General features: G+C 34.0%; 1 protein-coding gene across 1 annotated transcript in view; it reads right to left on the minus strand.

The window, feature by feature from the left end:
- Window positions 1-23,129, minus strand: part of LOC129802538 (uncharacterized) — a 133,463-nt gene that overhangs the window by 101,549 nt on the left and 8,785 nt on the right. The window contains exon 2 of the mRNA XM_055848445.1: window positions 2,398-2,459. The gene's annotated coding sequence lies outside the window, so the exon portion shown is untranslated. The remainder of the gene's footprint in view (window positions 1-2,397; window positions 2,460-23,129) is intronic.

A 23,129-nucleotide genomic window follows, 5' to 3' on the forward strand; every position in this document is an offset into this window, starting at 1 on the left:
TATGGATTTCTGATCTCTTTGGGGAGATACAAAGGCTTAATCATCTTTTCATCGAGAGTTTAGGTAGTTTTTAAGCTTAGTCATATCCAAATATTTAGTGACAACGAGTTAAGGGTTAATTTTTAGCTATAGAAGTAACTATGGGGCAGTACTAAAAATAGGATAGTTGTAAAGACTGATTTTTATGTCTATAATACTTGATTATGTCGACTATTTACTCAGGGAACAAGGATCCCCATCTATAAATTCGTACATGTACCCGTCCTTTTAAATCCAATATCTAATTAAATATCACTGTGTTTACTACTAACCGTGTTTACTACTGCCCCAGTTTCCCCTAATACTTTTTTAAGTTAAGATATGATTTATCATAGCTAGATATAAGCTTTTCATAGCTAGATTTAACCTTTAATCGTTCTTAGAGGTTATTGGGGGCAATTGTATGCAGTTTATTTTTTTAAGACACATTTCCTAAATGAATATGAATTATTCTTAAATCAACTATGTCCCCATGAGTTGCTCTTGGGTATTGGCTATCTGAAAGTTTTCAACTCAATTTTTAAATAATTATCTATTGTCCCAAAAATGTGAATTTTCAGAAGTACGGAGTGTTGGAAACTACCTCATTTTTTTTCAAAATATTTATTTTGATTTTTTTATTTTTGATTAATTTTGATTTAATTTGTTTAATTTATTTTTTTTGATTTAATTTGATTTATAATTTAATGATTTGATTAATAAAAATCAAAAAAAAAAATTGTTACAGCGTTTTATCTGATTGGCTAATAGCTTAAGATTTTTGTACGCTCTAGCCAATCAGAAAATACGATGGGACAAGTATAATTCATAATCATCATCATCATTTTCAATCGCTTATCGGTATTGAGGTCGTAGGCCTAAGACATCCTAGGTCCTGTGCCCGTCTGTCAATCCTCGGGCACTTTAGGAAGATGTTCGCGATCAATCCCAATGTGCTCTAAAGGAAGATCCTGAATTTGATTCAGCCACCTTGTTCTAAGTTTGCCCCGAGGAGAGGTCTCCACACAATTGCTTTTATCGATTTTCTGAGGAACCTTTCTAATAATAATTCAGGGTCTTATGGCTCCGGCACACATTTTAGATCAGGAAAATTTCATGAAGTCAAAATTCGAATCCCTCTCTTTCTCACGTGTTTTGCATATGACTGTCTCATTCTTTCGCATACCAAATTCGATTGAGCTAAATTGAATTTGGAGTGATGTTTAAGAGAAGAAGAAGAGTGCGAGAGAATGAGATAGACATATGTAAAACATGTGAGAAAGAAAGGGATCCCGAAATTTGAATTCATGAAATTTTCTTGATCTAAAAGGTGTGCCGGAGCAATTAATATTTAAATTCATGTGAATAATGCTTAACACTAAACCTACCGACCGTTTTTGGTCGTTTTTCTCAACAAATTTGTCTTGAAAAAGAGCAACAAATTAGAATTTAAACATAGATAAATGTATTACATGCATTTTTAAGAAATTCATAAAGTTTGAACGCGACATTGTACCGTTTAAATATGTGTTAATTTTAAACCGGTCAGTTTGACCGGGCCTTGGTGGGTTTAGTGTTAAATAAATATTTAAACGGAATATCAAGTTATTTGCTGATAGCATACGAAATACTTTCAGTTTTGTTCCTCATCTAAATCGTTTTTCGATAAAAATTGAAGAATTTTGCCATATGATCGAATGCATAGAACTGGCCACAACCTAGGCCAACACCCTTCGTTAGATTCATCCAAAGTAGCACCTTGCGCGGGAGATTGTTACCACAAGAAACTTGAATAAATAGGAGAAAAGCCGTCCCTCATCATTCATTTCTCCTTCACTGATCCCATGGACAGAGATGTCGATGGTAACACCGTATACATGAAAATATTTAAACTACCAATTATTTGCCATTATCGCGAATATTTCGAACACCGCACGATTTAATCTTCCAGGAGATTCAATAGATGAATAATTGATCTATCACTTTGCACCTCAAGTGGAAAATCTCTTTCTCTTCTTCACCAACCATTTGACTTTTATATCCGCGGCGGCTTCTCTCAACACTTGGCAAGATTTATTAAATTGCTCAGTGAAATTGTGAGCTCTTTTTTCTTCTTCACACATCAAATTTATGCGTGACATAGTGGCTAAACCGATCCCCTGTGAACAAGGAAAAACTCCATCGAGAACACGAAAAAAACCCTCATTCTCAGCATTAATTTTCCTGACACTTTAACTGAGATTTGCTACTATTTATAGCTTGAGAAAATGGATTTTTTATAGTTTCTGGAGCTGAACAATTTTTCGGAGATATTTTACCCATAAATATCTTGAGATGTTTTTAGAATTGATATGGGATGTAAAACAAATTGTAACTTACATGGAAATACTTTGAAGAATCTGTCCTCAGATTTCTTCCAAAGTTTGCATAATCAACAGTTTCTGTAAAGAGAAAAAAGAAAGGTTTTTAAAATTAGTTGGGTCAGTGAATACCTTGAGGTCTGGGAATGTTCTCTTTTCTGAAAGTCTTTCAATGTTTGCAGAGTGGAGCAAGTTTTTTTTTCTTAATAAATATCTTTTGTCCAGTTAATTTAATTTGTCTTTCATAAATTAATTAATGGTAATGAGGCCTTTAGGTCATTGTATAATAAATCGATCTTTATGTTTATGAAAACTTTCCCAACAATCTTGATTTTGTGTTGATCTGTGTCTGGAATCCTTTAGACGTGTCGTATGGTAAAATTTGGCAACATTTCTGGGTATTAAGGGCAAGACACATCAACAGTGACACGCTCAAAATAATAAATCTAATACTCTAAAAAATAATGGTAAAGGTAGATGCACAAGGTGTTGTTTATGAAACCATTCCGAAATAAGAAATTACTTAGGAAGAGCAAGTTTTAGAATATTTTAGCATGAGTAACAAATATACTGACAAATACAAAAGTAAATCCCAGGAAGGTAAACCATTTACAGGAAGACTACCGACTCATGACCGATTAAGTCCGATTCAGTCAAATTGGAAATTTCAAGACCTTTCAAATGAATCCAAATCTAAGCAAATCGGTTGAAACCTAGGTCTACCTGGTCCACAAAAGTGGTTAAACATTGACATTCGAAAATTCGATATCAAAATATTTTTCGAACATAGATGACTAAGGACGAAATATTCGCCTTGATCAACCCCAAAATATGTTCGAAAATGAAAAAAATCTAGGAGCCGTATCGAAATAAACAAAAAGCATAGTTTTGGAGTTGAGGGAAAAAAACACTGTTCTAGATAATGTTGATTTATGGGGGGGGGGGTTGTCGATTTCCGGAAGTTGATATCTCTTATCGTTTTGTCTCTAGCCGCATTATAAGTTGAAAAAAGTGGATTATATAACTGTTTTCTCTTTAAATTCGAGCTGTAAAAATGAAGAAGGAAAAAAGTCGGTAGAAAATTTACAATTATCAATATTACTTTAAAATTTTAAAATAAATTTCAAATTTAATTCTCTCTTTTTTTTTGGTATTTAAAGAACGTATAATTTTTGTTTTTACAATTATAAAAAATTACTTATCAGTTTTGTTACCCTCTTTTAAAGTCTCCTATCTCTCCAACCCCTTACTAAGGCTTGTAAGCCGTGAGGCATATATTGGCCAAAATCCGATGTTGAAAAAATCGTAGGGGAGACTGGGGTAAAAAGTCACAAATCGAAAATTTCAAAATTCACTATGTTCCAAGATAAATAAGATAGCGGCTTAATTTTTTTTCCATGGATAGCTTCCATAGACCTTCTTAGAATTCTGAATGTTTCTTAGAATTCGAACAAGGAATTTAGAAAACAAAAAGTATCAAAATTTTCAGCCTTATTTTTGAAATATTTTCCTTGAAGAATATATCAATTATTACCTACTTATTATTCAAAATTTATGCACTTATGATTATTTCCTAAATGACTTGGGGTCTTTGAATACGAAGCCCCTATCTATTTTAGAATTCTACAAAGATTCCTCTCTCAATAAATCTTTCTATTAAGAACGACCACTTGGGGTAAAAAGTAACAAAAAACCGAAACCAAATGGTCACAAAATTACGTTTTATAAAACGGCTCGATAAATGTATTTCCTTACAAAATTGAGGAAAATTACTTTCACAAAGTTGTAGAGCGGTAAATTTCCTATAAAACTGCGCTAATTAGAAATTTCTGGGGCGTTTGAGTAGTTTGTAAAAAAAATAAAATATCCGTTTTGTTACTTTTTGCCCCAGTCTCCCCTATCATATATCACAATAATGTTGAAATAATCGTATCACTAGTCATGATGAAAATCTAATTAACTCTCTAAAATTTACACTTAATTTAATTAAACTCATAGAAACATGGCTGGAAAATATTTGCAGAGGAAAATGGGGCAATTTCACTCAGATGACCTTTGTTTCGAAACTCATTTAACAAACGAATACCAATCTATATCTTGAACTAAGCCCTACCAATTGACAAAATATACAGCCTTATTCCTTGACATTAAATTATTATTCCAAATAATTATAATAATTAATAATAATTATCAATTATTATAATTATTAGTTATAATAATAAATAAAATTTATTACCTAAATTATTTTAAAAAGGAATAAACCGACAGCAAAAATAGCCCTTTCCTGATTCATTTGTTATACTAAAAAATTACCATTTTTAGAGACCAAAACAACTTTTTCTAATTCATAATTTTATTGCAAAATTTTATTGCAAAGTAAATAACAATAAAATTTAAATTTAAATATTTCGGTTATTAAAATAGTCGTAATTTGAATTGCTTTGTGAAGTTATTATCTCACGTTTTCCAAAACCCACAAACTGTAAACCGTCTTGAATCACGGAATATTTACATAACTGTCAATTTAACAGAAGAAAATGCATAAATAAGCATAAACGTTGTCTCACCGGCTCAATTAAAACGCCCGCAAACAATTGAGTTGTAAGATAAGAAAAATCAGTATAAGAAAAAACTCCCAAAAAACAGTTCTTCCCATTCCCCTAGAGAGAAAAAAAGCACCAACCACGAAAGCAATTTGCTGAATAAAATCTTTAGCGTGTCTTAAAATCAATTTCGTGTTAAGAATAATTCTCAAATGTATAATTTATCCGCTGATGGCTAAGAAAAAACTACGGATAGTGAGAAGAGTTTTTGTGGATTGAAGACAGTAGAAAAAAGATAAATAAATTGCTATTTGACATAATTTTGAAGCACATACTGGCGAATTCTCTTCATAACGCCTTTCGTTTGACTTGGATGGAAAAATGATCATCATCTGAGCCATCATTAACGGTAATTCCGCGAGGCAATAATTCATAAGAGGCAAACAATGTCCCGCGGGAGGGAAAGAAATCGCGGCGAGCAAAGAATGAAGTCATCGGAGGCGGTGGACAATACCGCAAGAGTTTGATGGGAATTTTGACGCTTTTGCGGTGAGCAGTCGGCCTAAAAGACATTTCGTGAATTTGCATTAAAGATGAGGGATTCCTCTTGGACGGCTTCTGATGGATTTCTACGTCAATCAGGTGATTCAACAGTATGAGCTCATCCCACAAGCAACTGCAGGTGGCAAACAAGAACTGGCAATAGGACTTGCTGTTCATATGCTAATTCCGCGGAATTGTACAATCCAAACAGTCCATAAATTAATTCTCCTCACATCATTGTCTTATAGCACAGAGATGTTGGTCGCTCTTGGGAGTATTGTGCTCCATGGCACAGATGCAGTCGAAAAAAAACATCAAGAGGAGACGCTACAATGCCTGGAAGAGAGATTTAACACGGAAGATGAGGGAGAAAGATAACTCGATAGAGATCAATTGGAGCCACTTCATTTTCTCCAATTTTCCCTCCCACTGCATTTCATCATCATTTGTCGCTCCACTGCAGAATGTCTTCCGGATTTACGATGGGATTCACCCGCACCAGCAACAATTGTCAGCTGGTCCGATCTTTCAAGGCAAAAGAATGGCTAACAGTAGAGCACACTTAAAGAAATGGGTGAAGATTCTCAGGCACGAAAGTGCACAGAGATGATCTAATAAGGAAATCTTTGGTTCATTACGATTTTACAGGTCTCTGCAAAATATGAACTATCGTAATGAAGTTCTTTGTTTGCAAATTCGAAAAGTAACAATTAAACTATAAAAATAAAGATTCCAATCCAAACTTATGATGACGATGAGTCCGGTGAAAGATATTAAAAAGAATCAGGTCTCCTGAGTTTAAAAAAAAAAATTAAGGGAGTGTGAGACAATTCACGGCATGCATACTTTATGGAAAATATAACGTTGTTGTACAATAACAATTAAAGAAAAAAAACAAATAAGCAATAAAGGAATAATTTTTATAAGTAGAAATTTTAATATGGTCAATAAATAATAAAATTTTGTTAGTAAAATATTAAATTTTGTTTCTTAAGAGTCTTGAAAGTTTTTATAAAAATAAAACTACCCCAACATTCTGAAATAAAGAAAGCTTTATGATTTAAATTGAATATTTAGTGTCAGAATTAAAAATTTACCGGTGACAGCCAAGCCAAAATCCCGAAAGCCAAAATCCCGAATGTTCAAAATCCTGAAAGATATGAAATTATGTAGAGGAAAATGTTTGGAATAATTTCCCAAGATACAGAAGATTTCCCTTTGCCTCCAGCAAGCGCCGGTGCAATCATAGGAGTAGCTTTTAAGAACTTTTAAGAATTCGGGATTTTGACTTTTGGGATTTTGGCCTATTCGGGATTTTGGCTTTCTTGATTTTGGCTTTCGGGATTTTGGCTTTCGGGATTTTGACCGGGACCCAAAATTTACTATTCTGAGTTTCAGACCTATGACGATTCATATATCTCTTGCCCTAATTTTTTTTGCATTTGAAGGTTTAAGTTTAAAGGTGCTGTTCATTAGCCTTATAGTTAAAGATAACTTATAGAAGTTTAACATTTCCAATTTAGCCTCATTTATAGCAAAGTTTGATATGTTTTAGCTAAAATTTTTAAGGAAAATTGACATTTCAAAATGGAGAATATGCAAGGGGGAGATATTAGGGTCGGAAGTAGTGTACAGCTGAAAATGAAGTGCTTGGAAGTCTTTGGAAGTGGGAGTGCTCGAATATAAAGTCTTTTCCGTCTGATTCCGTATTTTTCAGACTATGTTAATTTTAGTTGAGATTTTTAATTCGATCGGCAGTATAATTTGAAAATATTTGTCGAAATTTTGAAGTTTTTTTTCAGCAAATACGCTCAAATTTATGATAGCTTAACTTGTATTGTAATCCTTAATTTCCTTAATTTTTACAGGAATTTCCAATTCATGTACTGTCTCGCAAATAATAACATAGCTATTGCAGTTGACTTTAAATCAATTTGATATATTTTTTTTCTAATTTATCTTAAATATGTATTGTATGTACTGGATGATTGTATATATTCGTGGGACTTTATCGCGAATGTCGTTAAGGAATATCCCATAGGTTACTTCCATCATTTGTTTGTTTACCTTTTTGCATATACTGGAAAGGTTTTAGTGTTCTACATCTCTTCAATGGCAAAAGTAGTCTTCCAAAAAGTCCATTTGTGATTTTGAAGACTTATACAAAAATAAGGAACGATAAGGTTCATTTGTAATATTTCATGTTAGACTAATTTTGGAAAGGTCTAAGTGATGGACTTCCATAAAAAAAAAAACATTTTAGGGGTTTATTATACAAAATGTTAAAAATATGTGGAAAAATAAATATCTTCAGATTTTTTAATAGTTTTCCTAATTAGATTTTTCATCAGATTAAATAAATTATTGATTTCTAATTATGAGAAGTGCATGAAGTGCAGGAAGTGCTGGAAGTATTGGAACATTTTCGTGAGTGTTGCGAAGTTTTACAAGTGCGAAGGCCTCTTCCATATAAATATTGGAAGTGCCTAGAAGTGGTGTACACATTTTCACCCAAATATCTCCCCCTTGAGAATATGAATCTTCCCTTTAAGATTCATCGTTTAAATTCATCCTTTCACATCACGAGAAGGCGCTCCTGGGCGGTCTGGACTTCGCAGATTCTTCCAACACGGGATCAACAACAATATAACTTGATATGATTACATTGTAACAAAAATATCCCAATACGATTAATTTGCGAAATCTGATGCAAAGCAGAATACTGTGAAACAGGGTACAAGCCTGAGGTCACAGGCCAGCTTACCCGGAAAACACGGGTTTTGGAGTAGTTCGCAGTTTAGTATTAATTAAAGACTTCTGATAGACGCAAGAATGCCGATACGTGATAGACGCAAGAATGCCGATACGTGCCTCTAGCTATTTATTTCCAAACGAACTATAGCCGATTCTAGGATAAACTACAGCCTTTCTCTGTCCACCACCTGGAACGTTTCCGCTATAAACGGGAATATTTGACTTATAACGCCAAAGATCGTGCGTCAATTTCAATTTTCAATTTATTTAAAAAGAAAACAGGATAGCATGTCCTTTGTACAATCGTTAGCCCTGAAGACTTACGATTACGATGTTGGACTTAAGGAATAAACGAAAGCCATGTGAGTCAAGATAAGCCCCCTTTTTCGCTCCCTAGGAAGGGAATTCCAAAGAATGACATCTTTCACAAGGGAGGAATTCCGAAAATTGCGCCTCCCTGAATCGGGCACACGGAGATACGAAGACCTGGAAGAAAAGCCAGGAACTACGAGCTCTGCAGGGTACCGAGTCTTACCGGTGCAAAGAAGCTGGGATATAAAATCCAGATACAAATTTCAAGATAGGAGATAAGTGGTAGATCGAGAATTGAGTTCGAAACAGGAGAAACATGTTGAGCATCTCCGGAGTCCAAAAACGTAACGTAAACATGAATTGAAAACCAGTTTTAAGTGATTCTACTCCTCGACAATAGCACTGAAAAAATAACTCCGCCACGTAGGTGAAAAATGGGATCGCCAAGGCCCTAACAAGGAAGAATCTGGTCTGCCTAGGAGTGAGTACAGGTCTGAAAGAGTAAATGAGGCCTTATACGGGCTTCAGACCTAAGGCTTAGCTATCTGGCTTAACTCCTCTAATTCCTCATCAAGTATGATTTTTTAGGAAATTCTTGTTTAGGATTGAATATTAAGGGCAAATGATTCATTAGATTTTGAAAAATCAATAAAATTGCTTGTTATTAAGATTTTTGAGACCTTCGGGAACTGGACTAAACCTCCAGTCTGAAGCCGGCCTTACGGTAAACCTCAGCCACATGGTCTGATTAGGTGACTGGTTCCTTAAACACAACTCTCATATTCTTCACTCGATAACATTACTGGGAAAGCAGTGGGGTGCCTACCTCTGGTATGAATGACTAAAGCCTGGCTCTTTCTAGGATTAAAAACCAACAATTACTTATTTTGAGAAACTACCTACGTCTAGACAAGTCAGAGCTATACCTCCCAATTAGTGGAGTGACATGTGACAAGTCTGATGCTCTTGATCTCGACTTTTCGACTTGACTAAAATCTTGGAATTATTTTGATAAAATCATTTTCTCATGAGAATTTAAAATAAATTATCTCTACGTTCGACTATTTAGGGCACAAGCAAATAAACAATTTGAAATAACAAATTAGGATCATTGAACAAGTTCTGAGATCTATAAATTGTAATTTGTAAAACTTTTTGAACCGAAAAGCTTTGGAACTTCGAATAATTACATCTGAAAATCTTTGCATTCAGGCTTAATACCAAAATCTGCAGCACTTAAAATTCTTCTCTTCTCTGAAAAACATTAGTAACCTAAAGTTTAAATTACCAAAATAGGTATTTAAGTGAATATGTTTGAGAGCCCATATACATAAATTACAGATGAACTGTTTTAACAAATCTGGCTTGAGGCAAGTTTTCTGAATGGGAATCTCTCAACAATGAATTTCACCTGCAATTCTGCAAGTTGTCAGAAATTGCAAAATATCTCTAGTCTTGTCTAGCCATTTTGGGAGGAAATGCTATAAGTTGTCGTGCAGAAAAGCTCTGTGATATTTTTCCATTGTTTCCACACCAAAAGCCATGTGAGCAGACGATTTGAAGGGAAGTTGAGCAAGAGAGATGCTGCGACTTCCGGAATTTGTCGCCGTCAGCATCTCCCAATAAACAGTATAGCTCTTCAAGTTGAATTTATGGGACTTTAATGAAATCATTCCAGAGATTTCTGCTCATGCCACTTCCGATCGAAGAGGTGGCACTTATGGGACAGAGTGACCAGGAGGAAATTGTGTTCACATGGCAAGAGAGTGACAAGGTGGAAGTTACCGTGCACGCTGAATATTTAATTAAAGTCTCTTCGGCTCAGCATTTCAATGCTGTTCACTTGAACATATTCTTCATTTATGGGTAAACGTACTTGTAGTGTTGACTTGAATGCTTTTCTGGTAGTCGGAGGGTACATAAAAATAAGCAATAATACAGTTGTTTTTAAAGGAAAAAAAAACCGCAATCACGTCACGAGATTTTACTTTTTTTATGAACTTTGTTTGTGCAAACTATTGTTTAAGTTTAGATATGGGTTCTATATACGAACAGCAGTTTTTTTTAAATTTCATTTTAAGATACCATTTATGACTATTTGAAGGGTACTTGTGGCGGTATTTTTTCTGTCCACATCGAGTACAAAACTCACAATTATACACATCAAAACATTACATATCATTCTTTTTATTATTATTTTCTCCGACTGTTTTAATTTATTTGATGCTCAGCTCTGTAGAAGTTCATTATTATTGTGCAATAGGTGTACAAGTCTTGCGATTTATTGCCCCACAGTGGACGCAAAGCTGCGGGTTCGAGGGGCATATTACTTGGATGCAAAAACTTCGATTTTAATTTTGAAACTGGGGGCTACTTGCATTGCTTTAAGTGCCGATTATTTCATACGCTGAAATTTATTATTTCATTTTTATTGACGTTATTTAATATATGGAGATCCCGTGATGCAGGGGAAAGTGCCCATGCTTCGTACGATCCCAAGCTTCGTAATGACTAAATTTTTTTTTAATGTTTTTCAATAAATGTTACTCATTGCATTAATCTTTTAAAAAACTAAGAGAAAGTGCATAGTTTTTAAAATATATTGCGTAGTGACATTTCTTCAGGAATATAGGAAAAATTTAGTCATTACAAAGTTTGGAATCGTACAAAGCATGGCCACTTTCCCCTAACTGGAAAGAGTGTTCGGTCCTTGGTCGGTGAAACCAGGGGCCTATCAAGCGTAATAAAAAGTGAAGCTATTTTTCACTTTTCCTTGTAAAAATTTTGCAGACATTGCACCGCGCCTTAAACAAATTTGCTCGTAGTTCTTGTATTATTTAGGCTAGCATAATGAAATATGTATTTTTAGATAGCTTTCAATGCACGATTTCGAAATATATCAGACTGATAAATCAATTCTCTGTAGGAAAAAACTTGCCAATAGTCTTCAGTGCCTCTATGCAAAAACGTATGGAAAAATAAAATGTCGAGAGGCCCCTGGTGAAACCTCTTGTTCGACTGTAACACCGTCTTCAGACTAAAGGTTTAGCCCAGTTCATGAGGGTCTCAAAACCTTAAACAGCAACCGATTTTATTGATTTTTCAAAATCTAATAGGTAATTTGTCCTTAATAATCCAATTCTAAGTCAATTTTTTCCAAAAAATCTTGACTGATAAGATATTAGAGAAGTTAAGCCATATGGCTAAGCCTTAGGTCTGAAGCCCGTATAACAGTTCTGAGTTCGAATCCTGCCCCATGCGAAAGATTGAAACGTTTTAGGGGTTATTTTTCACGAATTCAATGTTAAACTGAACAAAATTCGTAAAGTGAGTAATATACAAAATGTCCAAATGGTTCAAAAGATTAACAATAGAAATAATATTTAATATCTTGATGTTAAGCTCCAAATAGACTCAGGCTGATCTTCAAGGATATTTAATACGAAAAATTCATCGCTTAAGAATTAGCACAAACTAGGATCAGGGATTAGAGTTTCTTTGTATAAGTTTTCATTACCTGAACCTGAGGGTCAGTCTGACTCTATTTAAGGCTCTAGACAGACTTTCGGATTAAGTCCAGAAACGGCTTAGTTGGAAACTAATGGGAATGTAGTTTAATTAATATGGGGATCACTATAGTTTGAGCAACGTTCGAAACGCACACAGTGCTGAACAAAATTTGTTAAGCTGAACACATACACTCAGTCCCGGGATTATGCACATCTTCGGGACCGAAAAAAACGCGAAAAATGGCATTATGCATCGAGAAAAATTGCACACCCTCAGGGTTTTTCTTTTGAATAAATCGACCGTAGAACGAATTTCGCGCGGAGTAAAAGTAGTTCAAACTTCAAACAAAAAGATTCAACTGTTTCATGCATTAACAAACAGTGAATTTTGGCCAGAGTTCTTCAATAAATGGATAGAATATTTAAAAATTTTACCCTAATAAAATAAATTAAAGTTTTATTCTGAAAAAGAAGCAGTGTTTTTAAATTTACCGCGTTGTAAAATAGTACACATTCAGGCGTATTTCAAAAATTGACTCCCAAAAATAGGCAAAATTGCATAATTGTGGAGCTCAGAAGCAAAATGACACATAAACTATGGTTGAAGCATAGAATATGTGTCATTTTGCATCTGAGCTCCACAATTGTATGTGCATAATTCCGTCAGGTGTGTAATGCCGGGACTGAGTGTAGTATCAAGCATCCTATCCTGATCTAGCTGAGCATTTCCACCACAGACACTAGCCGATCATACACTGATGGCTTCATGCATCACTCTGGATAGGATGGCTTATTCCACATCAGTGCATCTCTGATCTCTCATCTCTCAGCCCCAATTAGCAGGAATTCTCTCTAACTCTGTCTCAAAACACCTACCCTGGTTTTTTGTTTTTTTTGAAATCTTTTCATAATATTTTACTGGTTAAATTTATATAATAATAAATAATAATATAATAATGGTGGCAAAACGTTCCATAGAGGAACTAGGCCTTCCCACAAGGGGAGTTCGGGACATCCATTATTATTTTTTTCTTATTCTGGGATGGGGTTGTCAGTCCCATGTTCCGCGGAATCAATTGCAGTGAAGCTCACTGGATGCAATACGACACCTTTAACGCCAGAAAAATTTCTGGTGACCTAAAGGGGATTCGAACCCGGGACACTTGCATCATAGAGCCAATGGGTCTACCACTAGACCCATTGACTGCCCCATTGGTTAAATTTAGAAATTGCATTAATAAGTAATAATTTATACTGGGTAATCGGGATATTACATTATTGATAGTATCGATTTATGTCCCTTTGTTATTTATTTTCAGGAATTGTTTGTTTTCTTAAGCGGTCTTCAGACTAGAGATTTAGCCTAGTTTCCGAAGGTCTCTAAATACTAAATAGCGTGCAATTGTACTGCTTTTTGAGAACCTAATTGATCACTTATCTTTAATAATCCAATCCTAAGTTAAATTTATCCAAAAATCGTGATTGATAAAAAATTATAGCAGTTAAGCCATATGGCTAAGCCTTAGATCTGAAGCCCGTAGAACCGAGAATTTCTTAAAATTTTTTATCTAAATACATTTTTTTTAATTACAAGACTTACAATTGTAATAAAAGGTGTGGGTTATTATTTAGGGACAGAAATTTAGTGACCTAATACATTATATAATTTTATAGATATGAATTGTTCTGCCAATGATCTTATCCTTGAAACTAAACTTTCTTGACTATAACATTTCAATGGGCGTGGCCTGAAAATATTTAGGGGCGGAACTAGTAAATACTTGAAAAGAAATAAAGAAGTCTGAAAATAAAGCAAGTTTATTTTAAAATTTAAATATAAACTTAAATTGATTTATTTTATTTTTTTATTTTAGTTTTATTTTATTTAATTTGTTGGAAAATTTATTTTAAAAATTTTCAGCGTAAAATCATGAAAAAATTCAAACCAGGATAGGGCAAAGGGTTTATAAAATGAAAACATTAATACCTTGAGCACTAACATTTCCTGCGAGTGGCCCCTAAACTATGAAATATTGCAGCATGGACAAAACGACGTTAAAATGATTGGTCAGCAATAATGTGCATTTTATCTCAGGATATCGATCAATTGGTTATAATTTTTGCCAAGTCTCGATGGTTTTATAATTGGCAGTAGCTCAAAAGATGTAATAGAATTGCGTATTTGGCAATAGTCACGCATTAAAATGCAATATTTCACGAATTTCGCCATTGTCAATGAACTTTTAACGCTAATATTACCTCTCTGTGATATTTTCCCGCCCAAAATGAATAGAGTGAGGTGTGACTGTGGATTGAAGGAAAATCCCTAATGAGAGGAAGAACCTTCAGTTTATGTATGGGCATGTTTTTGCACTTAGTTCACAATAGTGGAAAATAATGGTATGTTATGTAAGAATAAATTCTTATTCCGTCAAATCACGTAGAATCTCTTCTTTTTATTCCCATGTACACAATTCAATTGAGCGAAGAGAATATTCTTTTGGGCAATTCACCGGAAAATCGATGTTTTTCTCATAGAATTTTTAAATCAATTATTGACGATCTTATCCAGTAAATATTGGTCGCGTAGACATCAGAAATGTTCCAATTTTTTTTTTGGGAGCACAGTGGCTCGGAGTAAATATTGATTTTTGACGCAATTTCTCGGTTTCAGCTCAAGATCATTTTGATGATTCAATTGAAACCATTGATATGTTGTATATTTCTCACGGGTAAAGTCCTCGTGGAGAATTGCTCCATGGACAAACCCATTGTAACTAAAGATTCCCTTGACATCACACCGAGTAAAGTGGAGCGTTCACAATTGGCATTTTCAGGATTTAGTTAGAGCTGGGAAGAAGATCTAAGCACAAAAATTATCTTTTTAAAGTGCATGGGAGAATAGTTCTTGGATGCTGAGAAAGGAAGAGGTAAAATGTGGATTTAGCAAATATATCTTGTGGTGGCTCGCATACAGAACAGGTCCAGTTTCGAAGGGGAATCTCTTAGCGTGGTCAAATGATAAACTGGTTTCTTGCGCGTTCTCTGGATTCTTCCTTCCTTTGATCGATGAAGATGATGAGGTCGAAACCCTCTCTTTTGGCTTGTTCTTCGATTCTGCGGTGAGCATCGTTTAAATTTATGCTCACCAAGTTTTTGTCCATTTTACATGATTTTATTAACTACAGGGTGTCCTAGCGGACTTGTGCTTAGTCTTTAGTAATTGTAATCGTGTATATTGACTGTGATTCTTTACAATCACAGCTACTGTAATGCTGCGGTTCAATCAATCATCTCTGATTGAGTTCGTATTTGCAAGAAATATGTTTTGAACGGTCCCGGTCAAAAAGCCTAAAGCCAAATTCCCGAAAAACCGAAATCCTGACAAGCTAAAATCACAAAAGCCAAATTCCCGAAAATTCAAAATTATGAAAAGCCTAAATCCCGAATTCCTAAAAGTGTTATAGCTACTGCAACGATTGCACTCACAATTGCTAGAGGCAAAGGGACATTTTCCGTGTTTTGAGAAAATTATTTCACACATTATCGGGATTATACGAGATTTTGGCTTTTCAGGATTTTAGCTTTTTTGGTTTTTGGTTTATTCGGGATTTTGACCTTTCGTGATTTTGATTCAATCGAAATTTCGACCCATTCGGAATTTTGGACTTTCAAGATTCTGATAGATTCGGGATTTTTGACTTTTCCTATTTATGATTCAATCAGAATTTCGACACATTCGGAATTTAGGCTTTACATGATTTTGACCTATTCGGGATTTTGGCTTTCGTAATTATGACCTAATCGGGAATTTTGGCCAATTTGGTATTTTGAATTTTCAAGATTCTGACCGATTCGTGATTTTGACTTTTCGTAATTATGATTCAATCAGAATTTCGACACATTCGGAATTTAGGCTTTCCACGATTTTAACTGATTCGGGATTTTAGCTTTCGTAATTATGACTTAATCGAAATTTTGACCTATTTGGAATTTTGAATTTTCAAGATTCTGACCGATTCGGGATTTTGAATTTTCGTAATTATGATTCAATCAGAATTTTGACACATTCGGAATTTAGGATATTCATGATTTTAACCGATTCGGGATTTTGGTTTTCGTAATTATGACTTTATTGGAATTTTGGCCCATTTGGAATTTTGAATTTTCAATATTCCGATCGATTTGGGATTTTGGTTTTTGGCAATTATGACTCAATCAAAATTTTGACCCTTTCTGAATTTTGACTTTTCGTGATTTTAACCGATTCGGGATTTTGACTTTTTAGGATTTTGACCCATTCAGGATTTTATTTCTTCGAGACCTTGATTTTTCGGGATTCTGGTAATGATTAATTGTAAAACATAGTGTTTTCTGAGGGAAAACTCCGTCCGAATGTGGCAACACATTTTTTTGAAAAGTCTATTCTATATTTTGTTTTAAAAGACTTATCTTAGCTATTCTTTTAAAACATTCATACGAATCAAAGTGCTTGTAAAGCAAAATGAGCTTATCAAAATCTTTTGTTCCCCGACCTTGCGTATTCGTCAGACATGAGTGTCACATTAGCACAGACGGATTTCGTGGTTGCCCAGTATGTGTTAATGTGGTCAGACTCTTAAGATCTTTTTCATCACCTGGGAACATAACTTTTTGTTAGACCAAAACACTCCCCAGAATTACATAACAAGATAGTCACAAAAATTGTTGATTGAATCATGCTCTTCAGGAAAATTATTAAAAGGTAGAAACCTTTTGTATTTACGGATGTTTGAGCGATTAAATTGTTAATTTACTAATTTCCGCTTACATGGTCTCGTCCAGGAGCCGGAGTTCATGGTGACAAACCACATGAACACGCACTTATTTATGACAACACTTGCAATCTATAATTTCTCGCGGCGGCGGCTTAGTGTCTTTAGTCTCTGAGACATTTATGGGCTGTCTTCACTAAGTTTCAACTCCGGCTGAAATGAAGGGGGGAAATAGAAAATTCTCGTCCAGAAAATTGATTCATCTTTAGGAAGTGCATACAATTTTCTCTTTCTTGGCACGCTCGACTCACTTTTGTTGCATCCCAGCATCAAGAATGAAATTGAGACTCAGTGGGAACTCAAGTAGCACAATTTCAAAGAGATTTATGTCGACTCTCTCCATCGATAGTGTTGTTGATCCATTGAATTTTAAACAAAGAGACTTTTCTCAAATGGTCTTAAGATTTTCTCTGGGAATTTTTGTGCCGCGAAGATCACTTTACAATTCTTCAAAATTTGAAAATGATCATTGTTGATAGCAAACAGAATGGTAATTAGAAAATAATTTTATGTTTTTGGATGACTTGTAATTTGAACAACGAGGAACCATGAAAAATATATACAAAGCAGTTAAAAAAGATCTATATTTAAGTGGGTACAAAATGTTGTGCATTGAAAATTAAAATCAATATGACTTGAATATTTATGATAAAAAATCATTTGTCATGGTAGCATTGCATTGAAAACAATAACAAATTCCAAAATGTAAAGGAGAGGATAGTTAACCGTTTAGCACACGCATGTACTAAACTATCATATTATAGATATTTACAAATTTTACCTTTATTAAGATTACTGTTCATATTTATTAAAAATTCTTAAATGGTTTTTCTTTTTGATTAATAATAAGTTGCAATGTACAGTTGTAATGCACTTTAGTATATTCAAGTACTAAATTTTTACATTGTACTAAGAGAGATATTATCTAAAGAAAAATATATAGATATAAAGACACAAAATTTTATATGATTTTGGTTAGTAGTATCTGCCAATATTTCGAGGATTTTAGTACACGCATGTACTAAAGCAACATGTAGCATTGATTCGAATTTGAAACAAGAACTAGAATTAATTTTAGTGAATTTGAGACTTTCAGTTGCTTTTCAAATTTTTAAAGTATTATATTTAACCATTCGTGTACTAAAACTAAGCAAGGGAAACTAAGGCATCACCAAACACGAGGTAGCACTAAACACTGCGATCAGTGCGATTTTTTAATCAGATATTAGACTTCAGAGGACAAAACTTATATAAATTTATTGACATTATAGGGATGCTTGCCCATTAAAGAAAAAGTCGAGATAGTCACAGTAGTTTAGAAATAAAAATTAGAATTTGGTGTTACTCCGTGTTTGGTGGTGCCCCAGTTTCCCCTACATGTTAAAGTTTTGCGATTAAAGAAAAATGAGTTTCAAATATTTCAATCGAATTCCTTATATTTAATATAATATTAAATTAAAATCTTGAGTTGAGACTATCATAAGGAGAAGTTCTAAATTTAGGGTATGTCTAGTATACACTGAGAGAAATCCGAAAAAGTTAAAATAACATTACGGAAATGTTAATTTTACCCTGCAGTATTGAACCGAAATCGGTGTAAATATAATGCTTTTTATGTGTATTAGGGGTTAAAGTTAGCCATTTTCATGTTAATTTTACCCTTAAAAAGGTGTAAAATTAACATTAAAAAATGTTGATATATTTTTACACATAAAAAGTCTTAAAGCTATGAGGAAAAAAAGTTAATCGCACCCCCGTTTTTTTCTCAGTGTAGGAGAAAGCGCGCTACCTTCGAACGATTTATGCTTCGCACAAAGTATTTTTTTCAATGTGTTATAAATGTTTTTGGCCCATTGTAATATTATATTTTAATAGCTAGTCCAACGCCTCAAGATTTTAAAAAAGAGGTATGGGTGAAATCCATAAGGAACATAGAGAAAAAATTGAATTGTGCGAAGCTTGAGTCGTCCAGAAGTAGCGTGCTTTCCCCGAAACTTTATAGAAAATAAAATTAGAATATGCCTAATGGCACATTACTTTATTATTTTACAATAATTCTAACAAATTGGCTCATTATACTTATTCCCTTTTTCAATAATAAGATTCAAACGAAGAAACTAATTTTGATAAAAGTTTTTTGCAAATGATAAATGCAAAAATATCCCAAGGTGCCTATTAATATCTACTATATCATCAGTAAAAGTCCTTCATTAGCGTCATAGCCTTCGTGGTAGCTTAGAGGCGATCCGGAGGAAAAGCGAAAAGCGATCATTTCGCTGATGATCAGTTTCCCAATAGAGACATGATTGGTTTTGGTGTGTGCTCAAATGTAAGTAGCAATGTGGCAATGACACTCACGTTTCTGCCAAACACTCTGCAATTCGATCCAATTGACTCACACGCTGATCGATCTCCAATAAGGCAATCTAATTGCGAAGCCCAGATCAGCAAACAATTCTCAGCGTGAATTGCATTTTACAAACGAGAGATGCAATTTCATGCTAAGTCATTCAACAAGCATCAATTCGCCGTCTGAATAGAAGGGTATGGGTGGAATCACAAGATGATCTGTGAGTGTCTCTTGCCAGCTTCCCGCATTGTCACTTCCGAAGACAATCTCTCGCAGAAGACGTCGCAATTGTCGCCGATGGCAGAGTTTGTGTAGCCAAAGTGTACCACTTACCCAGTTTAAAGGAAGTTTAACATTTGCGTGAAAAATCAAGGGGGAATACTACTTTGAATTTTTAGAAAAATGTTATATTCTATCGTCAAATAACATCAATCATCAATTAATAATGCAAAATATACAGAACCTCAATTTTAGGTCGAAAAAGATTGATGATCTTAAACTTTATAACTTGCCGTTTTTAACCGAGTTTATTCATATTTAATCTTGCCCAGAGCTTTTGGTCCGGATATGGACCTTCTTCAGTGGTCGACTAAGGGCCTTGACAGACCTGAGGATTAGCCGAGAGACGGCTTAACGTAATTATACCAGAAATACTGGTCAAACTACATTTCCATCATTTTCCATTATGTCGTCACTCGGCTTAAGTCGTAAGTGTGCCTAGGCCATAAGACTATGTTTTTGTGATTTCTTGGGAAAGATTATCTAATTTCCTGTAACTTTTTTGAATGAAAAAACTTTATGTGTTTATCATTAGAGGCGCTAGGATAGTATTCCTCAAAGTATAAGAGAATTTTTGTCGCACTAATCACTTAATGTCGTATAAACATTAGGGCGTTTCAACTAGGAAAAAATTTTTTTTGGCACTATTCTCACGGTGCTGTATTTGATGAGACAAGGAAGTTTTTCTTCTACGACCATATGATCAGACGCTGTTTAGAGGTGGCTGAACGACCCTCTCTGTAGTGTAAAATCCGGTAAAATCAGAAATTTGTTCTACAGAGAGGGTCGTTCAGCCACCTCTAAACAGCGTCTGATCGGTCTGATCATATGGTCGTAGATAAAAAACTTTCTTGTCTCATCAAATACAGCACCGTGAGAATAGTGCCAAAAAAATTTTTTTCTAGTTGAAATGCTCTAATAAACATAATATAGGTTTTTTGAGTTTTAACTGTTCGAACTCCACGAGAGAGCAGTTTCCACAATATTTATGTAAAGGAAGTCTGAAACTGACCCAGTAGCAAAATATTTTAATAGCTAGTCTTAATTCACATCTTTGAAAAGAAATCAAGAAATATTGAGAAAATATGAAGTGTTCGAAGCGAAACCTGAAAGCCTATCGCTACTCCATTATAATACGGGTTTCAGATCTAAGGTTTAGCCATAAGGCTTAACTTCTCTAATTTCTTATTAGTCGAAATTCTTTGGAAAATTTTGACTTAGAAATGGACTATTAAGGAAAAGTAGTCTGTTTGAATCAGAGAAACAAATTAAATTGGTTACTATTTAGGATTTTGAGACCTTCGAAAACTAGGCTAAACCTCTAGTCTGAAGACGGTCTAAGCGGTCTTCAGACTAGAGATTTAATCCAGTTCCAGAAGGTCTGAGGATCGTAAATTACAAGCAATTTTATTGAAGTTTTAGAATCCACTACTGTTAGTCTATGTAACTGCGAGGATTGCAAAACTCGGATGCCGCAATCGATTCAACTCCGATAAATCTACTTAAAATATAATTTATATTTTTATGTCCATAATTAATCACTGCAGCAACATAATATAACTATTCTACTTTAAGAAAAACCAAAAATTATATTTTTATCAGTTTAATAAGTGGATCAAACAAATATTTTTCAAACTCGTGTCAGCTGAGTTGTGCACTAAAAATTTCATTTCCGAGAAAATTTTTCTGTTGTCAACTCGTCGCTGGAAAACGTTTAGTGCTTTTTCTTTATTATGAAATATTAGTTTCAATCAAAATTATTAATAAAAGTGAAGATTAGTTATTGGTCTACAAGGTGAATAAATGTATATTAATGATATATTAATAATTCATACAGAAATAAGTGAATTTGTGAACAGGAGGAAAAATTGAGGCAGGATTTACAAAAAAAGAAAGAAATTGCGGAACGGAATTGATCAGAGAGAGGAACAAAAAAAAATAAAGGCAGTAGAAAAGGAGAAAGAAACTAAAGGAGAAGAACATGATCAAGGAAGAGATTCAAATTCCAGTTGAAGCTGAAAAGAAAAATAAACGTGGAAGGGAGCCAGCCAGGAAGACCGAGGAAAAATCAAAGAATTGGTGGAATATTCAAATAAATAAAAATACATATAATTAAATTAATAAATTAATGAAATGAATTGATGGAATAAAGCTTAAAAAAATATTTTTGATATAATATCTTCTCATTTTTATGCAATAAACTTTTCTTAAAAATGAGCATCCGAGTTTGATTGAATTCAACGGAGTTAGAAAAAAGCATCGCAGTAAGGTTCTTCCGCATATATTTATCGTAATTTTATTATTTTTCTTCAATATTATTGCTAAAATTCTTTTTCTATCATGATTCTAAATGAAACAAAGCAGGAGGGTGACATTAGGTCTGAAAAATGTGACCGGTTTTAGTGTAATTTTTTCCCTGTTTTCGTACACATTTCACGAGATATCTCCAAAACTACGTAGGTTGCCAATTTGGAGTTTTCGGTTGCCTCTTCGCTATTAAATTGGCTTTTATTTTGTATTTGTATTATTTGCTAAATTATTTTAAAATGACAGAAAATAGCTAATAAACTCAAAAGTTTTTTCGGCTCGCTAGAAACATAGGAAATGTCATGCCCCTGAAACAAAGAATAATTCTATTGATTTGGAATGGGGAAAAATATTTCGTCAGTCCAGAAACAAGCGACAAAGTCACACTTTATGAAAAGCACCGGGATTGCCTCTCTTTACTATAGATTATTTGTTCTGAATAATATAAATAGTAAGTTAAATTTTTCAAAATATCCTGAATGATAAGAAATCATACACATATGAGCATTTTTTAAAAAAATTCTTTAAAAAAATTTTTAAAAAATAAAAATGGGTCGGTTTTTTTTACAAAATTGCTTACATACTAGGCAAATTTCTGTAAAAAATCAATTTTTTTAACAGTTAAGCCATATGTTTCATAAAACTTAGGTCTGAAGTCCGTACTAGGCTAGTGGTGCTTAGGTGTACACTGCCGCATCCATTAGCAAGTGTCGTAATAACATTTTTTGACGAAATTTTAAGGTTTCTATATTTACTATGAAAAAATTTGTAGAATTACTTCCTCCTTTCGAGAGAACTTTTTGAGCACAAACACTGTCAATTCTGTCTCCGGCACATGATATAAAATTGTAGCACGACTTTTGAGAGACGATGCATAAGAAACAAGTTGCAATGTGAAAAAAATCCTGTCTTTCTGGATTTTCTGACAACATAGAGAGGGAGCAAAAATGCACTTTTTCTCATGCCATTCCATCCAACCAAAACATTCTTTTACGCTGTCACAAGTGCTCGTGTTAAGAAATTCCTTGCTGTCCCTTTCCTGACACTCTCCCTCTCCTTCAATGTGCCAAACGCATGATTTAATATTTTGTACCCGGAGCTCAACTGCTGCATTTTCCAAATCCAAGAGACACACGCGTTTTTATCCACCACGATCGCCATTGCAGTCAATTATTATTGCGAAAGACCATGAGAATGCAATAATGAGATTTTGTTGTTACAGAAAATCCCCCTCTGTAAATTACGACAAATTTATAGCAAGGTTCAAATCCTCAAATTTATTTATATACCACCAAAATACCCAAATTAGCAAGAATGCAATTCCAAACAAGCTGTACAAA

This window comes from Phlebotomus papatasi, chromosome 2 (genome assembly GCF_024763615.1).
Source record: "Phlebotomus papatasi isolate M1 chromosome 2, Ppap_2.1, whole genome shotgun sequence".
Taxonomy (NCBI): domain Eukaryota; kingdom Metazoa; phylum Arthropoda; class Insecta; order Diptera; family Psychodidae; genus Phlebotomus; species Phlebotomus papatasi.